This window comes from Suncus etruscus, chromosome 4 (assembly GCF_024139225.1).
Source record: "Suncus etruscus isolate mSunEtr1 chromosome 4, mSunEtr1.pri.cur, whole genome shotgun sequence".
NCBI classification, from domain to species: Eukaryota; Metazoa; Chordata; class Mammalia; order Eulipotyphla; family Soricidae; genus Suncus; species Suncus etruscus.
Genome location: NC_064851.1, coordinates 117468198 through 117474882, shown reverse-complemented (window position 1 = coordinate 117474882; position 6685 = coordinate 117468198). Strand labels below are relative to the sequence as shown.

General features: G+C 35.1%; 1 non-coding gene across 1 annotated transcript; it reads right to left on the bottom strand.

The window, feature by feature from the left end:
• Window positions 1–575: 575 nt before the first annotated feature.
• Window positions 576–679, bottom strand: LOC126007474 (U6 spliceosomal RNA). The gene has a single exon (XR_007495043.1). It is a non-coding gene; the product is annotated as a U6 spliceosomal RNA (small nuclear RNA).
• Window positions 680–6685: the final 6006 nt, after the last annotated feature.

Below are 6685 nucleotides of genomic sequence, written 5' to 3'. Positions count from 1 at the left end.
TTCAGAAACACAGGTAGACAGGCACAGGCAGAAGTTTCCCTTGAAGTCCTCAGAGTGAACAAAGGCACAGTAGGGTAGAGCCTCCACAGGCCAGAGACCTCAGCTTATTGGACAGTGACAGGCAGCCAAAATGTACTTACTGGGCACCTTTAAAATGCAGTTTTTTTTTGGGGTGCGCTCCCTAGGCCTCTGAGGAAATCTTCAGGGATTCAGAAACACAGGCAGACAGGCACAGGCAGGAGAAGTTTCCATAGTTATATTTCTTATAGATATCTTATATTTCTTATAGATATTACTTATAATATCTAGGTGTTAAACATTAGGTGACGTAATTTGATTCAGGTCAAATAAGTTGGAAGAGAATCAATAAACATTTGAACACCCAGTTATCTGAATCCTAAGATTGGACTCTTTAACCAGTTGGTCTCAATCTTGACTGCAACAGTAAAGCTACTTTGTATACTAGAAAAAAACTCTTTTTGTCAAAAAAATGTGTCCTCAAATTAATAACTGGTTTGAGATACAACACTTGATTTTAGATATCCCCTAGGGGTAAAATATAGATTAATATTTTTTAAAATATGGAACGCTTCACGAATTTGCGTGTCATCATTGCGCAGGGGCCATGCTAATCATCTCTGTATCGTTCCAATTCAGTTTTATGATATCTAATGATGAGGTAAATGTAAAATATGATTCAATTTTTTCTATTGCATAGTTTTAAAATTAAGAAGACTATAGTTTACATTTCTTTCTGATTTCTACATGTGAAATAAACCACTGGGCAGAGGTTATCAGCAAACACAGAGCTAGAAATAACATTGGGAAAGAAATCCACTGAGTATAAAAGAATTGAATTTGAGTTGTTTGATCTTAAGATTGTAGGTGTGTTTATTACATAGAAATTCAGTAAATCAGAGGTTAGTGGGAGATTCTATCATTTTCTAAGCAGGAGTGGATAGTTTAAAGTGGTAGCAATGAAATCAGTGGTTATCACTTTAATTTTTCCAAAATCTTATATAAAAGAGTTCATCTGAAAGAAGTGAAGCTGCTGTTCTTAGAAATAAGCACTAAGGAGCTCCATCCTAGCAATTTTATAGCCCAGCATGTCAATGTAATCACTCAAATAAGGAATATTTTTTTGTTTCTATATTGTCAGTATTTTGTTATCAAAGTGTTTGTTTTCCTGGTGTTTTAAAATACTTACATAGTTTTAACTTCTGCATATGTTCCCTTAGGATATAAGATTTTATTTTTATTTTCATCTTAAATGAATGCCTAGACAGATGAGAAATAGAAACTGGTAGCATTTCCTGTCTTTTGTCAACATGAGTCCATCTATCTACCTAATTTAGGAAACCTACAGCTTATACATCTGAATCTAGCCTTCTTAAAAGTTTATTGCCAACAAAATTTAATGGCAACAAACAATTCAAACTTGAGGCTGGAACATGGTGGGCTAATGTCCTCAAAGTAATTCAGAGTAGCCATTATAGGGAAAAATGGGGAAGAAGTTGGATTGCAGACTACTATGTTTAAAACTAAAAACTAAAATCCTCTTTTTGGCTTGCTTCCTGAGCCACTCTGTATTATCTGCAAACTTAAGTAAAGAAAGGGGAAAAATAAAAAGAAAGGAAGGTTGTTATTATCTGTAGGTTTTTGGGAAAAGAGTTGTTCTTTTCTTCTACTGATCTTTGGCCGCGCGCGCGTGTGTGTGTGTGTGTGTGTGTGTGTGTGTGTGTGTGTGTGTGTGTGTGTGTATGTGTGTGTGTAAATCTTTCTATAAACATGTCTATTCTCTTTGAGACTCTCATTTTTAACCTAGAATAAAAATTTTTTTTAATCACCCTCATACCCTCCTATAAAATCACCCTATCTTCTCTTTGGGGCTTCAAACCTGTAACTATGGGTTATACACCCCACTCTTTTGTTGTGTTAAAGTTGAACCCAATCACTAGGTTCCATGAAGTAGACTAGGACAATGATTTTTCTTTTGCTAACCTCTCAGATGCTGTTTTGATTACTTGACCAGACCAAGATAAGAACTCAAGAGTAGAAGGGATTTTCCTCCTGAGCCCTGACATTTAAATTGTAAACTAAGTCATCTCCCTGCAGAATATGAGGAATATACTCCAATTTCTAACAGCAGGATTCTTACACTGGGTTTTTCTATTAGAAATTCTTGATTGTTTTGTGATTATCTTTAAAACGAATATAACAGATTTTTTATTACATTTTTAAATTAAAAAAACAGAACAAGAGGAAAGGATATTAAAAATGAAAGAACAGGATATAACATCTAGTCTTTTAATTAAAAATAACTTTCAAAAGCCTAATTTTATCTTTTTCACTTAAGTTTGACAGAAATTTTCTCTTCTGTTTAGGATCATTCTTTTCAGGTTATAAATAAAGAGAATAAAACATAGAGATGCTCGTTTAGTAATTCATATACAAGTATGTCAATTTCTAATATAAAATTCACTCTGATTTTTCCACTTCTACAAAAGTATATTCATTCAAATGTCTAATTTTATTGTCTTCTGTTTGTTTTTTTGATACAACAGAGAAAAAAAGGATATTTTTTGGGGGTAAAGTATTGTGAAAAACAAAGCAATATAATATAAACTGTAACTTTTTACAGCCCAAGTTTTCCTTAGTAATGGAATTTGGTTTCTGTGTCCTGCTTTTCAGCACATTTTGTATTTACAGTTCTTGGGGATTTGAAAGGTCCAGATAAATAATAGATTCATATTTTCTATCAAATTGCCCTTCCTTTTGTTCCTTTAATCTGAGAAATTTTTACAACATAATAAATACTGTTTATTATTTTTATTTTACTCAAGGTTGACTCATAAATGTTGCTTCTCAGTTTAGTTTTGAGATAAAATATTTTTATATAATTATTAAGGCAAATGGTTATAACATTTTTCATGGTTGAGTTTCAGTCATAGTATGTACATCACCCTTCACCAGTGCATATTTCCCTTCACCAATTCCCCAATTTCCCCTCCTACCCTCCCTCCCCATTTGCTTCTGTTCTATTTTTATTTCTCTCTCTCTTTCTTCATTACAGTTTGCACTATTACTAATAAAGAGGTACCATGCATATCATTTTATCCCCTTTCAGCACCCAGTTCTTGTCCAGAGTGATCAGTTTCAATTATCATTGTCACATTGGACTGATACCCTAACTATTCACCATTCTTTTGTGGCAAGTTTCCTACATGGATTGGTCCTCCTGATCCTTAAGAGAATTTTTTTTTGCAAAATTTTCTGCAAAAGTTAATTTGAATAACTTCGTATACTATATTTTTGATCCTTTTTTTTTTTTTCTCTTTCCGTCTGTTTGACTGGTCCTCGGGTTAGTTATTTTCTCTTGCTGAGTTTGTTTGTGAACATAGGGGCTTACTAGGACCTTAATCATTCTTCCCCTTTCAATTGAGCTCCACTGAAGACAGATTTCTTCCGGTCTCTAGAATTTTGACCAAGTTGTGATAGAGTTTTTTTAGTAGGAAATTTTGTAGTCTGTATTTTGGGGGGGGGGGGAGTCCTTTGAGATGCAAATTATTTGAAAAGCTTCTTCAAGTTTTACATCTAAGGTTTTCTCAAGAAGGAAATACAATGTCAGGATGGGGAGAATGGATTACAGATCACAAGACCTTTGCAGAAGTCCTGTGACTGGCTGGAAACCCAAATTTGGGCAGGCATCATGTTTCAAGGTGGGAAACTTTTTCTTCTCCTGAATGCTTACTTTGCATCAGTATAATAAGCAAACACAGATGGCCTATGATTCTCTCAGCTTTGAAAAACTCTATTCTAGTGAATAGATGAGTCCTGGCCTTTCTTTCCAGTTGCAATAGCCTTAAATTAAGTTTTTTCTGTTTGTTTAACTTTACTGCACTTTTTTGGCCTTGCCACTTGTTTTGTCGACTGCCCTTTTGAAATGGCTTTAATTGAGGTATAATTTATATACTGTAAAATGAATCTACTTCAAGTGTAAAAATCCAATAATTTTTATAGCATTGCCTTGCTCCTGAGGAGAAAAAAATGACCAATGTTCTTTGTAAAGGTTAGGGCTTGTCAGTGGGCAGGATTTATTTTAGGAGTAGGTGAGAAGCCAGCTAGAAAGTAGTGAACTAGAGTCTGGAATAAAACATAAAAGAAAGTAGGGAACTTCAAGTGCTTTCTTTGATTATCTCACATTCTGATCAGATTGTTAAGGTCTTATTTTGTTTCATTTGTTTGGTACCAAAATACCAGATCTCACACTGCAAGGTAGACATTTGACCACTGAGCTATATCCCCAGATGTTGCAGTGTGCTAATAAATAATAAAACAATACATTATATTTAATATGTAATATATAATACATCATATATAATATACAATGCATAACATATTATATACTATATTACATATATTTGTATTTTTAGGGTTGAAATTAAATATCTTTTGCTTTACTCCATTGAGACATGAGAAAATTAGCACACATAGAAAGGATATCAGACCTATCAGAGATCATGCATTTGGTCAGGTGATAGGAAAATAAAAGTATCAACATGTAGGAGCACAGTGGACAATCCTCCTATCCCTCTTCATTATTCTTAGGCTGGTAGAGCAAAAAGATGAACATTAGGACCAAACAATAGTACAGGGGTTCTGATACTTGTCTTTCATAAGGCCAACCTCAATTTGATCCCAGGCATTACATGTGACCCTTGAATATAGAGCCTGGAGTAAGCCGTGAGCACCACTGAGTGTACCCCCAACTTTCTAACCACCCAAAATGATAAAATAACATAAGACAGATTAGTAGGAGAAGGTCAAATATATTTGCATATATGGAAAATAATTTGCATATGCACTTGCATATATCTGCATATACATGACTCTGATTTCTTAAGTCAGCATTAAGGAATGGGATAGGGGGCTTACAGATTGGAGTATCAGAGGAAGAGGTCTCAGGGAACTAGAGAAAATGACTTCATATAACAAAATCTTACTTTAGGGTGATTGTACTGCCTTTCAGATGTGTTTTTCTAATAAAAGGGTATTTTTGGAGATGGTCCTACATCTGTTTAGCCTTACATTTTTTTAGGACACTATAGCAGTTTTTTCCAAGGCCCACTGTACCACATAGTAAAGTTTGCACTATATTTCAAGGTGATACCCATGGGAAAATGCCTATCAGAAGATTTTGGAGATCAGTCCTACTATTGATAATAACAAAAACGGGGCTTTGAAAAGATAATCAACAGTAGTAATAATGGAAATAAAATTGCTGGTTAGAAAAAATATACGATTCCAAGAATTCATTCTGCCACAATTTAGGTGACTGTATTGATTTGTCTTTTTGGAACCCATTTGCCCCTCTATTCATGTTTGTCTGGGTTGTACTTCATGCATGTTAGTACCATAATATTCTGACTTCGCAATAGAGTCACTGTGGTGTCCCTTTTGATCAGTGATACCATACTGGGGTTGAGGTACTCTGAGTCTCTGAGTCCTCTGAGTACTCTATGGGTGTGGCTCCAGAAATCTCACAGATTTGGTTTAGATGAACAGTTTGGGCCTCAAGACAGATGCCTAGACAAAGTGGTGGTAATAGGGAGCTTCAAGAGACAAACACATATCCTATAACTCAGGAACCACCCACAAGGATCTGGGTTTTAAACCAATACAAAAGGTGTGAACTCTTGCGTAATATCACTCTGGTCCCAGTCCTGATACTTGTAAGAGGTTATCCTAAATTTCTCTCTGCTGCAGGGAAAGATACTTGAATTGACAGAAAAAGATGTAATGATGATCATAAACTTTCCTGTGTTTTAGCTTCTGGTTTTAGTTCTGGTTTTGAATTATTAAGTTATTGTATTTAATCTGTGATTTCTGCTCAAAAATTAAAAAAAAAGGGACAACTACACTATAATATGGAACATTTATAGCCTTTGGTCTTTCTGATGGAAACATGCTTAATTTGTGACTGATAATTCAGCATCTCAACGTGATCTCTTATGCTGACTGATTACTATACTATACAAGTTAGATTTATAGGCAGGAAAGCAAAAGCAAACCACTGATACCTCCATTTTTTTTTTTTCCGGTGAGGAAGACCACATTTTTCCTTTTGTTCACTTGCTTGTAGAATAAGAAATAAACCCCTTTTTTCTACAAGAGTGCTGTTCTTTGGGACATAGTTAGAGAGATGATCAATAACCTAAGAGATTTTTAAAGGCCAGCCACTAGCAGCTATATAAACCAAACCTCGTTCCCTCTGCTCTCTCTGTTCCTTGCATGAAATGCACTGTCACAATTAGTGGTATGAGAATCTGTCCAGGTCAAGTGTCTCCAAAATTATAGTCTTCACTATGTCCCCAACAATTTTTAAAAGTTGCTTCTCCTAAGAGCAGAGTCCAACATAGGTTACACCTTGCCCCAAAACGCTAGCTGAGCCCCCATGACCTGCATTATACTGGATTTGGAATTCTCAAACTATTTCTGCTTTCTAAATTTTGTTGAAAAGGTAGTTGTTTTGTCTCCTTCTAGTCAGAGCCTCTGAGGTAGACAAGTGAGGGTGGTGAATTCATGGGGTAATAATCTGAGTGAAGATGGGTAGCATTTTAGTGGTAAGTCTTTCTGATTTCTGAACTTACTCTACTGGTTTTCTAATCTTCCTCTGTTGCTCACA